Genomic DNA, 24,062 nt, shown 5'->3' with positions numbered 1-24,062 from the left:
TATTTGTGTTTTATGAGCCTGTTGGTTCTGTTTCTCTGGAGAACCTAGACCCTACAGATGGTAAGTTTTGCTGTATATATTCTTCATGTTGTAGAAGAGAATAAGCACAGAACCTTCTGAGCTGGATTAGTAGTGAATGACCCCTTGTTACACGTATTAAAGCAATTATTGGATTCAGAATTTGGAGCTGTGTGTTAGGCTTCTGGCTCTGCCCCTCTGTGACCTTGGGAAAACCAATCAACCTTCCTGGGCCCCAGTTTCATTACAGCTATCGCTCTAAAAAATTTCTGTAATTTAAATATGGTTATTAAGATAAAAAAAGAAACAATGGAGCCATTGTTACTGCAATAATGAGTGCTTAATCATGGACCAGGTGGGGACCATATAATAAGCCTTTTTTTTAAAAAGAGCTTTAAAAAGTGGGCATATTTTGCATTTCCTACTTTCTGCAGTTTAAGTTGTATGAGCTGAATAGAGGCAGCTCCTTGGGGGTTACCATACTTAATCAATTACCCAGAGACATTAACTGGCACACCTGTTCACATTTACCTTTTATTACTTGGCCTCAGAGCCAATAAAATTATAGTTTGCCCAATCTGTTTTCATAATGCATTGATTGCTTTTAATCATACATATTCCCCCAAGTGTCTGAGTGGATTGAGGGGAACGACCATGTAAGTGTCAGGGTCCATCCCTTAAAGCGAAACCCAAACAGACTCTCCTTGACTTAAGAGGCCTGATCTAGGAGGTGTGCCCACTGGGCCTGGGCCATTTGCTGTCTGCTTTTAGTGTGTGTTTGCCAGAATGATTGCAGGCCTGTGTAACCAGGGTAGCCCCAGACCCTGGCAGAGTGTTAAGAAGGATTAGGATGGTTCTGTGCATTCCCAGAGTAGTGTCTCATATCATTAAGTGCCCGCTGACCAGGGTTGGCTCAGGACACTTTTATGATAAAACACCTGTGATCCAGGGCCTGCAAACAGCAATTCTTCAACATGCCATGAACACAGACCACAGAGGTTGAGTGACTATCGTTAACTCCTCTTAAGTACTTTCTGACTCCTGGGAAGACCCTCACTGTCTCGCTGACTGGGACCCAGTCTCTGGATGAATAGTGGTGATGGATTGGTTGCTGCTGTTCCATGTGCAGTACCGGAACTACAGAGATTTAAGATGGGTGTGACCTTAGAGATGGTGGGTTTGGTGGTTTTCCAACTTAATTTTAGCTATGGAGCCTTTTGTTTAAAGCAAACATGGTACACAAGTGCAATATGAAAAGCTGACGGAAGGGGGAATTTCAGGTTAAAGCGGTCAGGGCAGGGTGTGAGGGCTAATACCTCCTGGGCTGTTCCCTTGGCCCTCACAAAGATCCCAAGGAAGGAGCCTCTGAGAACCAGCAAGGTGGTCCAACTTTTTCCTCTTATATATGAGGAAACTGAGGCCCAGGGACATGAAGAGCTTTCCAGAGTATCTGCAAGTGAGTGGAGCAGCCTGGGGCTGTTTCTTCCAGAAGCTTCTCCCCCAAGTCATTCCCCACACCACCACACTGCTTTTTACCCATGATTTGCAATGATGAAGTATTTTGTTTTTCCTATTGTAAATCGTGGTGGGTTGCTTCCCATGATCTGCTGTCATACACATCCTTCATGGAGATGCTTTGGTGAAGGGGCAGAGCCCTACCCTAGTTGCTGGCAGCCCCATTTTCTAGTCCTGACCTGTTTACCGTCTAGCTTACTGATGATGGCGAAGTTGTGTTCTTACACTGGGCCACAGTCTCCTCATCTGGAAAATGAAAACCATGACATGTGGGATACTAATCCTATTAGTTTCCTGTGGCTGCTGCAACAAATCACCACAAACTGCGTGGCTTCAAACAGCAGAAATTTATTCTCTCACAGTTGTGGAGGCCAGAAGTCCAAAATTTGTGTCACTGGGCTGAAATCCAGGTGTAGGCAGGGCTGTGCTCCCTCCGGAGGCTGCACAGGAGCATCTCCGGCTCCTGGAGGCTGCCGCCATTCCTTGGCTTGTGGCCCCATCACTCCAGTCTCTGCCTCAGTGGTCACATTACCTCCTTCTCTCCTGTGTGTGTCAAATCTTCCTCTGCAACCCCTTATAAGGATACTAGTGATTACATGTAGGATAACAATCCAGGATAAACTCCCTATCTCAAGATCCTTAACTTACACTTGCGGGTTTTGCCATATAAGCTAATATTTACAGGTTCTGGAGCTTAGGACTTGATTATCTTTTGAGGCCATTATTCAGCCTAGTCAACCTCAGGGGCTCATTGTGGTGCCCAATGAGATAATATATGCAAAAATGCTTTCTTAATAAGCAAATGTATCAAGTATCACTTTCTTAAGTGATAGCAAATGTAGTAAAGTATTTTTCTTGTAATACTGGTACTATCTTTCTCAAAAGAAGGAGGTCTATTGAAGTAACATAACAGAGTAAGACGTTAACAACAATAGAGAAAATAGAGATGTGAGGTAAATGGGGGACAGTCATTCACTGTATAAATATTGATTTAGCACCTACTGTGTGCCAAGACTCTTCTAAGCACTTGAAATCCATTAGTAAATAAAGTAGATAAAGATCCCTGGCTTTATGGAAATTATATTCTAGTAGTGGGGGATGGAAGAGGCAGAGAATAAACAATAGATGTAGTAATAAAAAATTTACATTAATATTAATAATATAATACATTTATTGAGTACATTAGGAAGTTGGACAATGTTTGCTGTGGGGAATGTAGGGCCTGGGGCTTGGCAGTTAGTGGTAGGCTTCATCGAGTGGAGATATTTGGGCAAAAGTGGAGGAGGTGAAGGGTGCATCCTGCAGGCGTCTGGAGGAAGAGTGGGCCAGGGAGACTTTGGTTGTGAAAGGCTGAGGTGAATACTTGGGTACATTGTTAATGGAAATGACAGAGTTAGTGCTCATTTTTTTTTTTTTCCCCAACACAGTTCCACTGTTTGTCTGTTTCAGGGACTGTGAACAAAAATGCTAATGGAGGCCGTGTACTTCAGTGAGGCAGACCTGGGGGAGACAATTGGAAGCCATAGAAATGCAGAGAGAGGCTCACCCACCAGAACAGCTCCCCCCAGCACTCTAGCAGGATGACACCAGTGAGGCTGGAGTGGTCAGCTTTTTAGAGGAGAAGCTGGAAATCCAGAATTTTCATGTGAAATTTCCAATTTTAAAATGTCAATGGCTGTCAAATTTTATACCTTTCATATTCTGTTCTGTAAACATAATCACTACCTTTTTTCTTTTTATGTTCATCTTTTGATTTGTTCAATTTTATGTTCAAATTGTCTTTCTTCCATCTTTCCTCCCTCCCTCCCTCCCTCCCTCCCTCCCTCCCTCCCTCCCTCCCTCCCTCCCTTCCTTCCTTCCTTCCTTCCTTCCTTTCATCTCACACAAGAGAAATTTCCTGAAGGTTTGAGTATTTAAGGATGCCTGATGTTAACTTAAATGGAATCAGGTCTTGCTTATATATTGATCTTAGGTCACAATTTCTTTCCTTAATCCTTTAAAGATTTTAGACTTTCTTCTATCAGTCAGTTCTGCCTATTTTCTTCCTGAAACCATAAAGAATCTTTTCTATCTTTGTTTACTTAAAAAAAATTACACATGTCTATATTTTTTAAAAACCAAATAGTTGTTCTATGCTTACAGTGAAGGCACGGTACTTCCTAGTACAATTTTGAAAAATTGAGAGTTATGGGAGGGGAGGTAGAAGAATATGAGTGGTAAATGTCTTTTAGTGCCCCTCCAAAATTGAAATATGTTTCAGGAAATAAAAAACAATGATTCTAAAAAATAATTTTCATGGAAATACATTTACTAAAATGGTGAGCCAAACTAAATCTACCCATGGACCAGATTCAGCTCAGTCACCATCTCTTTTCAACTTCCAGTTTATGGGATACATTTACCAAACTTCAGAATGTCTACCCAGCCAAGGGTGTGTGACAGTTTCCTCAGGGTCACTGGAGAAAACCTATACTCTATCCTTGTACTCTATCCTTGAGGTGACTGGGGGTTGCCCTGGCTTCGGATTGCCCCCTCATGAAACTCTCTGTGATGTTGGGCCCGCATCGATCACTCTCCCCTCAGATCCTTTTATTCTGAGATTCAGCACTTGGTCCAGCCCTTGCTGTTTATTTCATAGCATGCTGTGAGAATCTGAAGGAAACGAACACTTGAAAACTTTTGGGGAGGCTTCTTATATTCCTTGATAGAGCTAACATATATGAAAATGTTGTGTGTATTGTAAAACACTTTATAAATGTTAGTTTTCATTCTGGTTGCCAATAGATGTCTAGATATTATTGTCTGAATAAATGGTGGGTTAAGCCTAGAGGCCTAGAGATCAGTTGTACCGTTTCCCCCAAAATAAGATCTAACTGGAAAATCAGCCCTAGCATGATTTTTCAGGATGACATCCCCTGAACATAAGCCCTAATGCTTCTTTTGGAGCAAAAATTAATATAAGACCCAGTCTTATTTTCAGGGAAACACAGTAATCTTTTTTTTTTTTGTTGGTGTTTTATTAATGAAAAACAAAGGGAGTAGGACTAGCAAGTTACCACCTCCCTTTTGAATTACTGCACTCTCCTAGTTATCGTTGATGAGCAATGCAGACGTTGCTACTCTTCCTCAGGATCTGGTTTCCCTCTGCATCCAGGCACTTGAAAATATTATATATCCTTGCCCCTTGGAAGTTCGACATGACATGTGATTTGCTTCAACCAATGAACTATGAATGGAAATGAGATGTGTCATTTTCCCAAGGGGGACTTTAATCAATGGTGCTCCTCTGCAATCTCTTTTCCTTCCTTCAGTAAATGATTTATTGATATGGAGAGGTGATGCCGAGTCATCCCTGGAGGAAACTGCCCTACAAAGTCGTCCTGACCTCTAAGATATATTTCATGCCACTGAGATATGGGCACTTGTTTCCATAGATTCATCTTAGCTGATCCTGACTGATATACTGATATGTGTATATATGTGTGTGTGTGTGTGTGTGTGTATATATATATATATATATATATATGTATATATATATATATATGTGTGTGTGTGTGTGTGTATATATATATATATGTATATATATATATATATACACACACACACACACACACATATATACACATATATATATTTTATATATGTATATTATATACATTTATATTAGGCCATTATATATTTATTTAACAGGCCATTATATATGTAATAGGCTCTTTGATAAGCTATTATGTATTAAATACATAGTATCATATATACATATGCATTATGCATTATGCATATATTTATACATGCATTATGCCATTTATATATGTATTATGCCATTATTTAACAAACACTCACACTATGCTATGGAAGAGCATGAGCTATAAAGTTAGACCTGGATTTCTTTCAGTCATGGCTCCTTTGCTTGTTTGCTGAGTGACTTGTAAGATGCAGTTTCCTCATTTTTGCGATGGAGAACAGTGACTGGGACCAACTTCTTTTGGCTGAGTGAAAATGAGACACTGCGAGTTATGTGTGTATCCCCTTAAGGTTTCCAGTGTGTGTATAAAGTATGTATCCATTTAGTAAGGTGAGGCAAGCAAGGTGCCTAGGGTACAAAATGGAAAGAGGTACCTGCCACCAGGCCCATGGACATATGTCTGTGCAATTAGATGCCACTGCCCTGGAGGAGATCATAAACTTCTTGCTGGTCAGAGCTGTGTCAGCTGCATCTCCCTCCAGGCCTCATCTCTCGAGTGGTACACAACCTGATTTTCATTTACAGAAAGACAGACCACCACATTTTTTTTCCTTTCTGCAATCAGAGTGAGAACTGATACTGCAATGAAAATTCCACTGTTAGTCCTGGACCACCAACTTCTTGAGACATGAATGTAGCTCTTCCCTTTCAGTTTGTGTTAAGCTGTGATGCTTTGAAACAAAGGGGGTTTTGGGGCTCAGGGGTCAGGCTCTGTTATCAGAGGTGCTTGGTGAGGTCCTTTCAGTTCAGATCCACTGTTGTTGGCAAACTCCCTATCCACTTTGGATTGTTGTCAATGAAAAAGCTGCAGGCAATATTTACCCCAACCAGGCACAATTCCAAATTATTGGCTAAACTAGACTAAACTAGGACTCATGGAAAAAACTTTCCAGTGCCTTTTAATAGCTGAGTCAGTTGAGAGGTTTGGATGCAAAACTATCAGTGTTCTAGACATGGCACTTAGAAAGACTCCAAATTTATTAAGATAACTTGCAACACAGATCACTGGTTTTGCTCCTTCTCTGTCCTTCCTTCCCTAGTTCTTTATCAATTCTCTTGGTAAAAAAAGGGAGACTATTCCATCTATTCGTTTTGCCTTCTTTCACCTGATCAAATATGCACTATGAAATGAACTTGGGGAAAGGCACTAATCTGGTTTGTTAGTTAATGTAGAGGCTCTGTGTGTCAAGCTAAACAATCCAGCCAATATTATGGATTCTCTATACCAAGATTATTACCATCTAGATAAATAGGCAAATATCATTCCATTTCCTAGGCACCGATGTTCCTGCTGTCATGTGATATACGCACTGCAAAGAATGTTGAGTTCTGCAAAACTGAGCAAATTAAAGAATAAGGCTTATTTTTATCTTTGCATCTTTATAACTAGACAACACAAACAATCATCAGAAAAATACACATTTTAAAAGACATTAAGGTTCTAAAAAATAAAGAAATGCTGCTAAAATATAGGACTTTACCTTTAAGACAAAGATGAAGGTAGCTCGATTCAAGGTGATCTAAAGCAAGGCGAGCCTGCTGAGTTCTGAAGACAAGGGACAATGCACAAAGTTTGGGGACAACTGAGCAATATGCCTTTGCTATATATAGCACATGGCTGAACTGAGCAAAGAAGAATGTGGAGTGAGTTGGCATCTTATACAGTATTGTATTCCTTCGTGGTTTGCAGCTTCGAGCCCTCTTAGTGTACTTGGCATTCAGTTGTGTTCAACTTGAACATACTGGGACAAATCACGTACGAATCCATGTGACTCCTACTTATATTATTCCATTATTTATTAATCACGTATGAAATAGTTTATGTTCTAGAAATATGCTTTATGGCAGAACCAACTGGATTGTGTTTATATTCAGGCTTGAACTGTTAGGATTGAGATCAAGGGAATTTTCAAGGAGCATGAGCAAGTTGAATATGGACCAAAGAGAATCATATGGTCTCTATTCAACTTTTTCCACATAATTTTCTCTTCTCTAATCTAGAAGGGAAACTTACACCATCTTTTTGTATTGACTTATATATAGTATTATTTCATAAAAGAAACTGCTCTCTCTCTTTTTTAAAGCATTAAATTTATAAACAAACGAATTAAAATAGTTTAAGTAAGGTTAGTGAAAAATTTCATAGTAAATGAATCCAGATTTGGGTAAGGAGGGAGGTTTGGTTTCCCAATTTCTCTTATTTTAGTCACCATTGGTAGGAAAAATTGTTATCCTGAAGGCATCTAGATATTTTAGGAAAAATAAAATCTTAAGCTTTTTTTAAAAAAGCGATTTTGATTCCTGGCAGAATACCATATATGTTTGCTGTTTTGGTTTAGTTTTTGCTGAAAATTGTGTCTATTAACTTCAAAATCAAAGTGTAGTTCAAGGGAGATTGAATCAGCACAGTATGTTTCTGATTATTTGTATGTAATTCAGCAGAATGGTGTTTGGTCAGAGTTATTTATTTATTTTTTTCATCTCTTTAATTTTCATTGAACCTCATGAATTTTTCCCCCCGTTCCTTTCTTTGGCTCTCATTTAACAAATGTCCTTTTCATGAACAATAAAATATTTGCATTTTGAGAGGCTCAAATTTTGTCGGAACATCAATATTCTCAAAGTGGGACAGGATGAATTTCCCATAAGGAATGTTGGGGTTGTTAACAAGCTGGAGGTGGGGGCTTAGAAATCTTTTACTACTTATTCTCTTATTTCTTGACTTGCCTTTCTGTTGGTTCTTAAAGAGAGTATGGTTGCTTTGGTATTGCCCATAATGTCTTTAGACACAAGAACAATGAAAAAAGCAGCACTCCCATTCTTAACCCCGTCTCCCCTGCACGAACATGGAAACTCAATCTCTAGTCACTGCTTTAAAAAAAGAGCAGCTCCAAAGTAACACATTTAAAGAATGTGAAGTATTTTTTATGGGCTAAAAAAATTACAAGAAGTATTTATGATCTGTCAACTTTGAGATAGTATTAAGGTCTGTTGGGCCGTTTAACTTATTTTCTCTCCTTAATTCTTCCAAATGTCTTCTTTTATCTAGTTCTTCAGTCATTCTGTCTTCCTAAGGGAACTTACTCAGCTTTTCCAGATTTTGCAACTTTGACAAGTGTCAGGGAGTGCTTCGTTCCCAGACTGCTGGATTGGAGCGGCCTCAGCAGGAACCCATGGGAGGACAGCTGGTATCCGAGAGACTGAAGAGTGTCCATGGCTCTTCATTGGGTCCCAGGCTCCTTGTTAACAGCCTTCATCTGCAGAAAGCAGGACTCTGGAGCTTGCTCTTGGGCGTCAGCTGTCTCCAAAAACTTTTCCAGGAGCGTACAGAATGTTGGTGAATTCAGGTGGAAACTGGCATCTGAGGGGAAAAACAAAAACAAAAACCAAGAGAGCAAAAACTGGGGACGTAGTGGCATTTATTCTTTGCTTAAAATGATGCAGCCTTGCCCGTGAAAAGGAGGCCCATTTTTCCTGACCCGTGAAACACGTGTTCTCTGGATAACACCTATATGCACTAGCTGAAAACTTGAATCATTACTCGTTTTATTTACATGTACTTTCTAGCTTTAATTTATGAGATGGTTTGCTTGGATTTAAACTGTATTTCCTTAATTCAGCCTTTAACAATGCAGATTACTTCAACTAAATAAAATTAATAACTTGTTTGGTTTCAGGATTCACTGCCTGGGGTGGGTTGGAAGGTCAAGGAAAACAGAAGGAATGAAATTATATAAAACCAAATTCAAGAATAGGATTTAATATTTTTTAAATAATAGCTTTAGTGAGATTTATTTCACATACCATGACAATTCAGTAGTTTTTAGTGTATTCACAAAATTGTGCAACAATTACCACTATTTAGTTTCAGAATATTTTTATCACCTCAAAAATAAACCTGGTACACTTTAACAGTCACTCCCCATTCATGTCTCCTCCTAGACTCTGTCAACCACTCATTCTATTCTTGTCCCTATGGACTTGCCTATTATGGACATACTATATAAATGAAGTTATACAATATGTGGTCTTTTGTGACTAGGTTCTTTCACTTAACATAATGTTTTCAAGTTTCATCCATGTTGTAGCATGAATCAGTACTTACTCCTTTTTTTAAACGCTGAATCATATTACATTGTGTGTGTGCGTGTGTGTGTGTGTGTGTGTGTGTGTGTGTATAACTTATATTTATCAATTGATGGATATTATTTGGGAACATTTTTGGATATTATGAATAATGCTGCTGTAAACATTTATGTACAATTTCTTGTGTGAAAAATGTTTTCAGTTTTTTGGAGTATATACCTAGGAATGAAAGTGCTGGGTCATGAGATAACTCTATATTTAAACTTTTGAGGAACTGTCTGACTGTTTTTCAAAGTAGCTGTACCATTTTATGTTCCTACCAGCAGTGTCTGAGGGTTCTAATTTCTCTACATCTTCACTAACATTTGTTATTATCTTTCTTTTTTTAAAAATTTTAGCTGTTCTAATGGGTGTGAAGTTGTATCTCCTTGTGATTTTGATTTGCATTTCCCTGATGGTTAATGATGTCGAGCATCTTTTCTTGTACTTACTTGTTAACTATTTGTATATCTTCTTTGGAGAAATGTCTATTCAAACCTCATTTTTAAATTCAGTCATTTATCTTTTTATTGTTGAGTTGTGAGAGTTCTTTATATATTCTGGATACAAGTCCTTTATATATGCTTTGCAAATATTTTCTCCCATCCTGTGGAATGTCTTTTTACTTTCTTAGGAGTTTCCTTTAAAGCACAAAAATTTTTAATTTTGATTAAGTCCAATTTATCTATTTTTCCTCTTGTCACTTGTGCTTTTTGTGTCCTATCTAAGAAGCCATTGCCTAATCCAAGGTCATGAATATTTACACCGGTGTCCTTCTAAGGATTTATAGTCGTAGCTTTCACATTTGGATCTTTGATCCATTTTAAATGAATTGTTGTATGTGGTGTGAAGTAGGGCTCTATCTTCTTTCTTTTGCAGTGAGTATCCAGTTGTCCCAGCACCATTTGTTGAGTAGACTATTCTTTCCCATTAAATTGTCTTGGCATTTTTGTTGAAAATCAAGGTTATATCTGGCCTTTAAATTCTATTCCATTAATCTATGTGTCTATCATTATGCCAGCACTGGTCTGTCTTGATTATTATAATTTTATTTTTAAGTTTTGAAGTTGGGAAGTATGAAGTCCTTCATCTTATTTTTCAATATAGTTTTGGTTATTCTGAATTGTTGCATTTCCATATGAATTTTAGATCAGCTTGTCAATTTTTGCAAAAAGACAGCTGAGGTTTTGAAAGCAAAATAGGATTTATTTTAAAAAGAAGAAGAGATCATGACTCCATCACTGTCATTACATTTATCTTCAAATACAAAACAAAATGATTGTGAAGTGTGTGTTTAGTGAGGTAGAGAGGAAGAATAAATTGTTTTGTTTGTAATCGGGGAGGTCCGAGCTCCTTCAGGGTGCACCAACTACTAATATGATTTTGTGTAAGTTATTTAACTTTTCTGCTTCCTGAGAAAAATGATAAAGTTGGAGTAACAATGGGTACATTGTAGGCTGATTATAAGGATCAAGTGAGATAATAGTTTTTTATGCTCCTGGCATAGTGCCTGGCACATTAGTGCCCAGTATATAGTGGCAATGATTGTTATTGGACATTTCTCACTTCTGTTAAGAAGAAAATTAGAAGACATGAGACAAATTGTAGACCTAATTCCACCGATTGATTATAATACAAAGGAGAACTCCTGGCATTAACTTGTGAAGAGCTAATTAAAATAAGACTTGGTTTCTTCACTTGATAGAATCTAAATAAGTAGGACAGCCCGCAGTGTGGGGCATTTAAAAACATACTGTTGCCTGAAAATAGAAGAATATAATACACCCATGGTATTCAATGTATAGCCTGAGATCTGTGCAGGTCAAAGCTATGATACTAACTAAACTGTTGTTTGCCTTTCCCACTGTCATTCTCCTACAGTAGACAGTGCAGTGTTCCAAAAGTGAAATGATGTGTGATGATGTCATCGCTCTGATGGCTGATGGAATGTGGGCTTCTGTATTCTTGTGTTCTAGAAATTTGGGGGGTGGGGTTAATGTTAAGTATTGTAAATATCAAAAGACATAAGTCATATAAACAAACTTTTTGGGGGTATTTCATAATTTTTTAAAGTCTAAAGGGATTCTGAGACCCAGAAGTTTGAGAACTGCTATAATAGACAAATCCTTGGATAACAATAACAACATGTTTTTTTGAGCATCTTCTATATGCCAAATATAGTGCTAAGTGCTTTCCTTGATCATCTTCTTGAAGCCTGATGTTGAGCCATTGTTGGATCTCATTTTAGCAATGAGGAAACTGACCTGAGAGGGATTAAGTAAATTGTTAAGGGTCACATGGCTGGTAATAGGCAGAAGTAAGATCTGAACTCCTTGCATCTTGTTTCCTGGGCTCTGACTTAAGATTTTATAGCCTTGGAGATTCAAAGGATATTTAACTTCACGGTGAACCCCTGCTCTGGAGTCTAAGGAGCTGAAAGTTTGAGGTATGTGCTAAGCACACTTTTAGATGCCAATTTTGGATTATGAATCTTTAGCTAGTTGATTGGAACAAAAAGCTGAGGCCGCGATTGTGTTCATAATAGTCCCAGAGATCTTGCCTCGACACTTCCTGCTCTTTCAAAGAGGGGCTTGTTGGCTGTCCTCTGTCTTTACCCCGTTAGATTTATGAGCTCTTGACTGCAGCCGAGGAGGACTGGTGTGCACTGCAAGCTCTGATGTAAGAGCTGATTAATCATGAGCTTCCAAGTGAAACTTGGGCGAGAGAGTAGGACAGCCAGGAAGGTTATGTACAGAGCTGCAACTCAGCATGTAGGCTCCTTTTAATGCCAAGGTTTCTACTTTTGGCATTTAAGAAACAAAAGGGGACTAGGGTGGGGACTTTCACAACCCCCCAACAGTTTCTTTCACAACTGTTAGAAAGAAAGAAAGAAAGAAAGGAAGGAAGGAAGGAAGGAAGGAAGGAAGGAAGGAAGGAAGGAAGGAAGGAAGGAAGGAAAGAAGAAAGAAAAAAGAAAGGAAAAACTTCTAACATTTGTATGTTGTGCAAAATTCTTGATGTAGACTTAGGCAATGTTATGGATATCTGAAATTTACCTAATTAATTTCCATCAGTAAAGTTCTAAAAAAATTTACTATTTATTATGTGTGTGATTCCCAGGAGACCCCAAGGCTTGACTTTGTCTGTGTCACCAAGCCATGCACAAACCTACCTTTGGCGGGTGCTTTGGCCCCACTGTCCCCCAATTTCCTGATGAAGAAACTAAAGACCAAAGAATCTGAGTGGTTTGCTTGAGATCCCGCAGTTGGTTTACAGCACAGACATCATGCTATTTTTCTTTATTCAGACGTTCAACATTTCTGGATTTTAAGGATCAACAATTTTTTTTTTTTTAAATGGGAAGGGGGACGAAGACTATAACATAGGATTGCCAACTTTTTCTTTTAACAAGTAAAGACATTAAGAAGCCATAACCACTATCTAATGTCAGCACTTCTCATAAAAAAAGGACATGATGTGTATTTTAACATCCTTTGAAGAGCCTAAATTTAGCTCTGTGCACTACTCTGTGTTTTCCTACCTTTCCTTATTTGAAAGCAGGCTAGCGTGAACTTTGCCAAAAACCACTCTTTGTCCTCAAGCTGATATTTGACCACTACTGAGCTATATTTTAACTCAAGAAGAAGGGTCCCTTCTTTGGGGATGGTCTCCCATGGTCTCTTCTTTGGGGATGAGAGTGAACCCTGATTTCTGATCATTTGAACAGCAGGTGTGAGTGCTAATGCTTGTAAGCTGAGCCTCCAGGGCTGGAGTTCATCCAGTCCTCTGAGAACCAGAAATGATGCCTGAATTCCTATGGGGGCAGTGTCCACCTGGCCTGGGCTCCTGGTTACCTACTGAGGCCATTAAAGTGACTGATGAGAATCTGTGGGATAGCTTTCCAATTCATTTACACTTGGATTCCAAACCTATACAACAGAGCAAGACGGTTAATGCAGACATTAAGTGTCTCTAATTGTGTGACCTTCCACGATTAGGGCTCTGCAAGAATCAAGGCTCTAGTTTTCAGGTAAGCTGAATTCAGCTGACCACAACAAGATGAAGAGAAATAAGTGACCTCACTTGGATTTCTCCATGGCAATAATCTTTGGCTTTTTGCAATAATGAAGTTATATTAGATTGAAAGTTATATTAAACATATTAGATTGGAATGAGTGAATGTGATGGTACCAAGTGTCTGCTATTATAGGTCAGAATATGAAAAAAATGCCTACCCATAGTGGTTGCATTTACTTCCAAGTCTCAGGAAAAAGGGGACCCGGAAGGTTAAGACATTCAGCAGACTAGCAGGGCGACTAAGAGGCTTGGTCATTTCATGTGAGTGGCTGACCAGTGGGATGTTCAAGTTTCACTCCTAAATCCTGATATAATTTTAGAAACTCTTAGGCCTTCTAGAAGCTTCTGAGAAGTCTGAATTAAAGTGAGTTATTGGGGATTCCCTAGAGCAGTGACTAACACTCATGTGCCCAGGACACTAATTACCAGACATTATTCCAGACCCGGAGAGCGGTCTTCTTGCTGTACTGCCCTGTTCCCACCCCTTTGCCCTAACTTCCCATCTCTGGATTAGTTTTGGAAGCTCTAGGATCAATCTGGTCTTTCAGGAGTTGACAAAGTCTGTTGTGCCTTGGAGTGATAATGGAAGTTTAATCAAGGTTGAGGATACAGTTAAATGAAACCAAGCTAATAAGTATTTCCTGAGCACCTACTGTATGCAAGGCTATATATGCAAGTCCCTGACTCTTGTCACCTTGTTGTAGGTAACAGCACAGGAAAAAGTGGTGAGACATTTGGAGTTCTTGGAAATTTGAATGTTTGGAAAGGAGCACATTGTCCACACAAGCGTATTGATTAATTTAGCACATGATTTATTTAGTACTTCCATTGTGACCTCATTGAACAACCTGGCAAGATAAGTGCTGAGATCTCCATTTTACTGAAGCTCAGAGAGGTGAGGTATTTCACCTGAGGCCACATGGCTAGTAAGTGGCAGAACTGCTCTAACTCCAGAGTTGATGATGCCAGGTTACAATGATTCTCAACCCTCTTGTCCAGATTCTGTCCAGGAGATAAACTACAAGACTTACACCTGGAACCACCAACTCATCTCACACCCAATCATTTTTTGTTGTTGCAGTTTTACAACTTTATACAATAATCAGCAGTTAATTCTTATCCACATTAACTGTTTGTAGATTTTTGCAAGTGGTGACAGGTACACAGGTATCCAATGTACAGAGCTTACTTGTGAATCTTCATCCTTATTATGTTTTCTGGACAACCGCACCTGTATGTGGTATGGGACATTCTTTATTCCTTAGGCCCAGACAGCTCTGTTGAGTCTGGTGTCCATGCGCACATCAGGGGTTCCCATCTCCTTCATGGCAAATTTCTGGATCTCTTTGAGTGTCCAAGGGGCATGCGTCTTGAAAACTACTCCATGGATGCGCTAGTGAATGTTGATGGTGTGTTCTCTGGTCACTATCTCGTTGATGGCAGAACAGCCCTTTTTTTTCTCGCCACCCTTCTTTGTGAGAGCCATTCTGCTGGGCCAAAGTGGGCAAAGGTATTGTGTGCTCCAATCATCTTTTTAATTTAACCACTCAATAGTCATGCTGATCACGTCAACCTTGTCCCATCTTCTCGAAGGATGGTAGTGCTGGAGAAGAATGTTCTGGTATGCTTCTCTGTGTGGAGACTCAACTGACCAAAGCCCAATGCCCTGAGCCTAAGAGCTGTAGGAGCCGCCTGTCTGACTCTGTCCAGCCTGCCCAAAAGACTGACCCTCCCTCGGCTGTGAGATGACTAATCATTTTTCCTCCTTGCTGCTAAAATTGTCCTCTGGGCATGGGGCCTGACTTCCTGAACCATGAATTACAAATGCAGTTTCAAAAAGACCTTCAGCTGAATTGGGGGTTCTCAGTCCAATTAGATCCATGGAGTTGGCTGTACAACACTGACCATCACTAAATTTGATAAATGGGCTTTGCCACTTTCCAGGCCTGGACTACAGAAATGCCTGGACTTTTAATAATCTTCTATGTCCATTAAGGGATCTGATAGACATGAAGTTTTATAAGGTAAGGATTAGAAACGGATCAGGTTTTCAATGCCAAAATTCCATTAGGCCTGCAGTAAAGGATGCAGTTGATCTATTTAGCAGATATATTTTGAGGTAGTGAAACCAAGTAAAATAATAAGACCTTTTAAATTTAATGTTTATTCTAGGGACTGATCATTTAAAAGAGAAATGTTCTTAGTGTGACTGGGTAATAAGTTTTTCTGCTCTATTTTTCTTCAAAAATCTAGTTACTTTTCTCTTTTCCCTGGGGCAATAGTGCACTTTTCCCTATTATAGTATGTTGGCTCAGGCGAACAGACACTAGGCTCTTGCTGGTTCTTTCTGTGTATTGGTTTCTCTTTGATTCTGTTACCAAAGGGCCACATAGGGGATGAATGAAACAAACCCCCTGGCCAGCCCTCATTATCTGGTTCAGCCCTGCTACTTAGTATTTGTCCCACCCTCTTTTAACAAAAATGAAAAAGCATTTGATATTTTCTGCATGTGTTACTAACAGTCACGTGACTTTTTTTTTTTTAACAAGACTTAATAGGAGATTGGTTGAGAGAGTGAGTTGCACGTATCTACCGCCTTTCGAGGTCTTGAAGAGGTAGGAAAAGCTGCCAAAAAGAACATGGCTTTGATATAAGAAAAGATTCCATCACCAGGGAGCCAGAAATTTTGTTCCTAGAATATGAGAGAGCATATGGTTATATTTTCAGAGAAACTGGAGAGTAGAAACTATAGGTGCAAAGCAACCTTAGGAGAAAATCACTGTAGAGGTAAAGGACATCTCAGTGATGCTATAAGTTCTTCTTAGTTTTGCTGCTTGGGTGCAGGTGAAGAATAAGCAGAGCTGGGTTCAACCAGGATTAGATTTGCCAAGTGCCAATGGTGGTGGGAGAGAGGAAAGGAAAGTAAGGCCATATGTGCACAGAAAGGTGAGAATCTGGGCACAGAATGACAGGCTATGGAGTCTAGTTTGGGAAGGGAGAAAAGTGGCAGAGGGGTATGTTCAATCGTCTGAGGGTCCCAGCGGGGGTGAGAAACTGTTGAAGATGGATACTGGAAGTGGCGTGGTGGTCAGACAGAGAGTAAGATGCTGGAACATGGAGGTCATACAGCTAGAGGTCATGACAAGGTCCAGGATGGGGTCATGGGAGTTGCTGTTTATATAGACGGGGTGGAGGAAGATGTCACTGTTACGTGTAAGGAGCCAGGGACTCTGTCCTCCCAAACTAAACAAAAAGCCCCCAAGAAGCCAGACCAAACCCAAACAACAACAAAACCCCATCAGCACCACCACTAAAATACTGCCATATACTGTTTAACAGAAATGCGCCTAAAACAAAACAATCCAAGAACATGAAAAATAAAAAGAACTGGCAAATTCTGGCCAAAGGAGAAAGCCAAGCATAGAATATGGATGGTTGCTAATGTCTCAGGGAAAAGCATTAAATGAGAGAAAGAGTTATCATTTCTATTTAGTGAGATATATAGTCCACAAAGGAAATATAATTGTGATAAATCTTTATGTTCCTAACAATGTAAACTTGAAATATATAAAACATCAAATCATTAAGAGAAACAAAAAACACTGGCAAAATTAGTAAGTCAGATACGTCATAGGCACAATTCATAAACAGCAGTGATTTGCATACTTTTTTATTTACACACAGACATTATGCACATGTGCATAATTTGTTCTTATTTTAGAATCTATAAACATTTTTAAAAAACTAGCTACTGAGCATGTATATTGTACAAATGGCTAACAACGTTCAAATCCCATTAGTTATTAGAAGGAAATTCGAAGTTTATTAACAGGTAGCTGATTGTTTCTATCACACTAAAGCTTAAGTCTTAAGACTTAAAAGTGAAGGAATAAAATCTGCTCCAGTAATTTCATAGGATCCTGCCTTCAACTTTGATTCGATTCCTGTTCATGTATAAGACATAAGCCGTACGAGTCATTAAATTCCCATTTTAACTGGTTACCGGCTGTAAGTTAATACGCAGACTTATTTAGCTTCTCCCCCTTCATGATTATGCACAATGCTTTGAATGTTCAGTGTTTTCCTTGCCTTTGATTGCCATTCCATCCCAGGATTCTCATTTCCTCCTCTCCTGAGTTTTGGCCGGCATAATTTTGAGGCTGAAAAAATATATGCATCTTCTGTCTTTTTCTCATAGCTTTCATTTGCATTGTAGTCCATTTTGGATTTTTTTCCCCCTGCAATGTCTTCAATGTGCTTTATTTCCTGTTTTCATAAGCTTTATGTACCTTAAGAAAAATGTGATCCAAGACATGTCTGGGTTAGAGGTTATTATTTTTTACTGTGATATGAAATATATTGACCTGCAGAGTATACACTGGGCATGACTATTTGCAGAGTTGTCTTTAGATGATATTGACTCAAAAGAGGTAATTTTCCAGCTCATCTTGGTGACTTGGGAAGGCAGCTGTGCACATACAGACAATTAGCATATGTGCACCACACACCCTCTCATTTCCAAGGCAAAAAGGATGAAATAGTTTCTGCTCTTTTTCCTTTAGCCCCATGTCCTTATTTTTCATATTAACAGTATTTTATTGTATTCAGTAAAATGCATAAGTCTTAAATGCTCAGCACAATGAATTTTGACAAATGTATATGCTCTGATTAAAGTTTAAAATAACTCCATCATCCTAGAAAATTATTTTATACTTTTTTCCAGTCAATTCCTAGCTCACAACCCCCACCTCCAGGTAACCACTGACCTGCTTTCTGTCATATCAATTACTTTTCTATGTTTACGAACTTCATATAAATGGAATCATACATATGTGTTATTTTGTTTATGTGTCGTTTCACTTAGCATATTTTTTGAGACTTGTCTACGTTATATAATCAGTTTATTCTTGTTTTTGCTCATTGTATGGACAAAGCACAGTTTGTTTATCTATTTTCCTATTGATGAACACCTGGACTGTTTCCAATTATTGCTTTTTATACATAAACCTGATATTTATGGACAGTCTTTCTATGAACATACACATTTGTTTCTCTTGGTAAATATTTAGGAGTCTTATTGCTAGGTCATAGGGTAGGTGAATATTCAAATTTATCAGATGGTGTCAATTTGTTTTCAAAGTGATTGTACAATTTTAAACTCCTACCAGCAATGTATGAGAGTTCTAGCTGTTCCACGTCCTTGTTAACATTTGGTAGAGTCGGTTTTTATTTTGATCATTCTAGGAGTGTGTAAAATATCTCACTGTGGTTTTGCTTTGCATTTCCCTGGTGACTAATGATGTTGAGTACCTTTTCATGTGTTTATTGATTGTCTTAGTCCATTACAGTTGCTATAACAAGAATACCATAGACTGGTTGGCTTAACCATGAACATTTATTTCTCACAGTTCTGGAGGCTGAGAAGGCAGTGTCTGGTGAGGGCTGGTCCCTGGCTTATAGATATCCATTTTCTTGCTGTATCCTTATGTCAGGGGGAGACGGAGAGAAGGAGGGAGGGAGCGAGAGAGAGGGAAAGAGAGAGAGAGATAGAAGGAGCTCTCCTCTCGTGTCTCGTCTTATAAAGGGCACTAATCCCATTCATGAGGGCTCCACTCTTGTGACCTCATCACCTCTTAAAGGTACCACCTCCTAATACCACCACATGGGAGGATTTCAACACTCATATTTTGTGGGCTGACACAAACATTCAGCCTATATGTTTTTAGCTGTAGTATCTTAATCAGTGTAACAAACCTTTGAAATCAATATATTATTCCCATTTTGCAGAACAGGAAACTGAGTCTCAGAGAGATTGAAAACCTCCCTTAAAGTTGAAGCTTTCTGACTTGAAGTATAAAGCCTCTCATATTCAGTTTCACCAGATTTCACCTGAGAAAAAGGTAAGAAGGAAGATATTACAGGGAAAAAAAAATCACTATCCTTGAAATTGGTAATGACTTTTTATGTTTTAATAATTTAAAAAACCCTCTTTATTTTAGAATAGTTATATATTTACAGAAAAATTACAAGGATAATGCAGAGAATTCCCATATATCCATCTGGTCCTTCTTTTTATAAACAGCTTTATTGAAATATAATTCATATACTATACAATTCATCTTTTACAATTAAATGGTTTTTAGTATAGTCACATGTATGTGATGTGAAACCATCACCACAGTCAATTCTGAAATATTTTCATCATTTCATAAAGAAGCCCTGTACACTTTAGTTATCAGTCCTCTACTCCCCTTTTACCCCTCCCACCACGAATGTGCTTCTGTCTTTATAGATCAACCTGTTCTGGATATTTCATATGAATTGAATCATGTAATACTTGGTCTTTTGTTTCTGGCTTCTTTCCGTCCTGGCTGTTTAAAGGCTGCTGTGATCACTACCACTCATGTCTTCTTCTCCTGGCCACTCTGAAAACTCCACTTCCAGTCCCTTTGTAGTCAGGTGTGGCACGTAGCTGAGTTGTGGCCAAAGGGGTACAAGTGGAAGTGATGTGTGAGCCATTTCTAGGCCTGGTTCTTTGAAAGAAAAACCAAACTAAACCTCCTTAGCCGCCGCCCTCACACTCTCTTCACACACTTAGGCTGAATGAAGAGAACTCTGAAGACTTAAACGAAGGTAAAGTATGAGATAGGAGAAGCCTGGGTCCCTGGATGAGGAGCAAAACCCTCTGCCGTCTCTACTGGACAGTGCCCTGGGCATTAAACAAATGTTTCTTGTGTAAAATTAGCCACTGCCATTCAGAAGTTGTCCACTACAGCAGTGTCTAATCTGACTTTCCTACTAAAACACTCTTTGAAAGCCCATAATTGTGTATACTTCTAATGTATCAAGGACTCTGATCGAACATTGTCTTTTTTTGGAAAGGTTTCTTATGCTGGCCGCTCACCCAAAGAATTATGATTCCTTTAAGATGGTGCCCTGCTTGTGGCACTGGCACACGTTTTTGTCACTTCCCAACAGTCTTAAAAACAGATCTTTCTTAAACTTATATATCTTATTTAGTTCGAAAGAGTCAGAGAGGGCAGTCTTATGGAATAAATCACATTTATCCAAAAACATTTATAACAAATTCTTTAAGCTCAATATTTATTTCACTGTCTTTGCTCCGTAATCTCCGAGTCCACAGGAGGCTGCATAGGAAACATGAGGAACAGAGCTCTGAGCATTGCAGGGCCTTTCATGAATTATAAAAATCTGTTCAGTTCTAAAGATCAAAACTTTCCCCCATCTGGGGCATATAAATCCTATGCACAGAATTTATGAGGGGGGGCGTTATCTTGAATTATGTGTTGGGTGTTGGGTTTGGCACATAATAAATATAAATGATCCCCATAGGACAGTAGATTAACATCCAGGGAGAAAAAAATCAGGCATCTGTGGAATTTCAATGGGAAGATACCCTACTCTTCTCAGAGAGAAAGGGGCTTCTAATTCCCAGATGAAGGAACTATGGTCCTTGTTCTTAAACCCCTTTCTAACTCTTCCCCATGGGAGGAGGAGAGATTTGTCTGTTCAGTGATATTTGGAAAAGGAGATGTGCAAGTTTGTTTTCCTCCTCTGGATCGTTTCATTTTTAAAAGGGTGCCCCCGGCCATCCTCTGCTAGCTCGCAATGCAGTGGATGGCCCACTGTAGCCATGATGGTGGGTGGGTCTGTCCAATCCCGAGGGGAGGTGTTAGGAAGCCAATGAGGCTGATCGTCTAAGTCACACCCTCCAAAACAGCTTTGATTTGTGATAAAGCTCACAGTTCCATCTTCATCTGTATGACTTGGTATCTCTCAACTGGTTCTGAACCTGGAGTGTGGGAGCATGGACAATGGAAATATTTATTGATTCCTTGGATTCTAACAGATGCACAGCTAATATCTGCATGTGATACACAAATCAGCGACTGCCTGGAGCATCCCTGCTATGTGCAAAGCTGCACTGAGACTGTGTAACTTCAAAAGAACAAAACATTTTTGAGTCTTCTTAAATAGATTGAAACATCTTGAAAGAAGGGACAAACTTGCATGCAAGACAAAACCAGCCAAAGATGGCATATAAGGAAGGGTTATGTGATGTGGGAAAGACTGAAGTTCTAATAGGAGTTCAGCAATATGGGATGCTGTTGTAGACTAGAATATTCCTGAAGATCGAGGTTGCCCTGCAGATGTCTCTAATACTTGGATGTGTGTACATTTACACAAAAAGAGACAAACATATTTTCAATTTACCTCAGCTTCTGTGGTTTCAATATTCCAGAAGTTATTTCTGGTCTCTTTTGCATTTTTTTCCTTCTAGCTGTGGTTTTTCCATGGCATATAAGAAATGATATGGTCCAAGACATAAAGCAAATCTAAGGACTTCAAGCTGATGCATATGTTTAGAACTAATGACCTGTGTTTTTTGAAATAGTCAAAGCACCTCGATGTCAAGGATGTGTGAACAGAAACAATGTAAGAGCAGACACGGTCTTCACTCTTCCTTGTCTTTACACTTGTCATGATATGGTTTTCTCTATACGCTCTTCCACCGATTGTCGCTGTGTAATGCGTCACTCTTTAAAAGAGTGGGCAAGTCAACACTTTCTAGGACATCGTCACAAATCAGAAAAGAATGAACATAGCCTGAAGAAAGCAAGGGATAAGAATGGACGTGAACATGGGACAGGTGAGCACCAGGATGGAATTGTGAAAGCGCTTATTCCTGAAATGGCCATTGCCCTGTGGTTCACCAACATCTGAGTGGCTTTATGGATGGACCACACCACTCCCGTTTCTAATTTCCAGCGATCACCTGAGTGTTAGCCAATATCTGCTCAGCCAACCATATGGCCTTAACACACCTTAAAGAAGCACACTGAACTAACCTAATGTTACAACAGTGGAGCAGTGTCTTTGAGAACAGTTCCCCAGTAGGGTCACTGGGAGAGAGACACCACTTGGGATCGGAAGTGAGCCTTCTGTGGGAAGCCCAGGGAGTCAGACCCTGCTCCCTGATGACTAGCCTGTATCCACCATCCATATAGTCACTCTTTCTCTGTCTTCTTGTGCGATCCTTCATTCTACAGAGATGGAGTTGGGTTGGGAGGCATGACCCTGAGCACCTTTAAGAGTGATTCTGATGTGGAGACCCCAGGATTCTTGCCAATCATGCGGGTGCTTGGTTCTAATCCACTCCTTTCTCTGGCAGGTCATTCTCAGCAGCTCCCTGAGATGGGCCCTGGGGGAAGAGAAGGGGAAATCTTTGGTTTTCTTGAGTGTGATAGTGTCTCTCTCTAGTTTGGGGTCCTTTACCCTTCCTTAGCCGTAAAACCAGGCACATGTGCCTTTAGGTTTCTTGGGGAATATGGAATGAAAATGTGAACCTCATAGATCAACACTTCAGAGACTTTGAAGCTAAGGACTCAATGATACTCTTGATAAAAATCATGCTTTCTTTTCATTTAGATTGATTTTTTTGATAAGCTGGATAACTTTTAACTTCTTTGTTAGCCCATATTTGAACTCATGGGTTATAATATGGCTTTGTTATACTCCAAAGAAGCAAGGATTCAGCCTTCAACACACCACTCAGTCCCTCTGAATGTCTAGTTTCGTGGAACTAAAAGACACTCACTAAATGCCAGATGTTTAAATGATGTTTCAGGCATTTGTGTCAGATATGGTCGTTGCTTATCTAATATGTTCATTTTGTTACTAAGAGAATCACATTTTGCTGGGTTGGTAGTGTGCCTACCTTACATTTATACGTTTTCTAACTCCTGATGTATGTGATACAGTTCTAGCCAAAGAGATGTTAATAGAAATCACTGGATGGGGCTTCTGGGAAAGGAAGCTTCAAGGGGATTTTATCAACCATCTTATACCCTTTTGCTCTTGGCCCTTCCATCTACCTTTTGTCCAGAATAGCTATTGTAATTGTCGGTGCTCCAGCAGCCTTCTGGGAACCATGAAGACACTATAAGATTGAAGTCTGTGTGCTAAGGCTGGAAGGAGCGTGCATCCTAGTAACATTATAGACATTGCATGCCAGCCATCAATTTCTCATTCCTCCACTTCTTTTAAGTCACTGCTCCTTGTGTTTTCTGTTATATTACAGAAAAACTCAATCCCTAACTGATAAAATACGCAATTTCAGACTGCATTACTTAGAGATAAAAGAGAAAAACAAATGTTTGACATGAAAACATTTCTTACACAAAATAGTTTTGGTGAAATTCTAACTTTAAACATTGAGGATGAGGCATGTCCTACCTCTATATAGATCCTATGTAGCATCGAGGAGGCCTAGCTCAGAAAAAGTAGCAGCATCCTTTCAAGCTTAATTTAGCCTGAGGAAAAACCCCTTTGTTTTGACTTAGTTGTCATTGCATGCATGTAAACGTATGTTAGTAGAAGCATCATAGAGGGGGACATGTAGTATAGTGGAAAGAGTAGGGGCTTTGGCATCTGGGAGATTTGGGTTTGAATCTTGAAGCCACTATAAATAGGCCGTGCATTTAAAAACCCACTATTGTACCTTTCCTAGCCTCAGTTTTCTGATCTATCAAGTGAGAAGGCCTCAGGTTAAAAAGGGAGAATC

The 24,062-nt window shown here is 39.3% G+C and overlaps 1 pseudogene; it reads right to left on the bottom strand.

Moving 5' to 3' along the window:
• Positions 1-14,586: 14,586 nt before the first annotated feature.
• LOC117032352 (60S ribosomal protein L31-like) lies at positions 14,587-14,963 on the bottom strand (annotated as a pseudogene).
• Between the last annotated feature and the right edge of the window lie 9,099 nt (positions 14,964-24,062).

The sequence above is a fragment of the Rhinolophus ferrumequinum genome, chromosome 12 (genome assembly GCF_004115265.2).
Source record: "Rhinolophus ferrumequinum isolate MPI-CBG mRhiFer1 chromosome 12, mRhiFer1_v1.p, whole genome shotgun sequence".
Taxonomy (NCBI): Eukaryota; Metazoa; Chordata; class Mammalia; order Chiroptera; family Rhinolophidae; genus Rhinolophus; species Rhinolophus ferrumequinum.
Note: the sequence above shows the minus strand (reverse complement) of the source record. Positions and strands in the feature narration are given on the sequence as shown.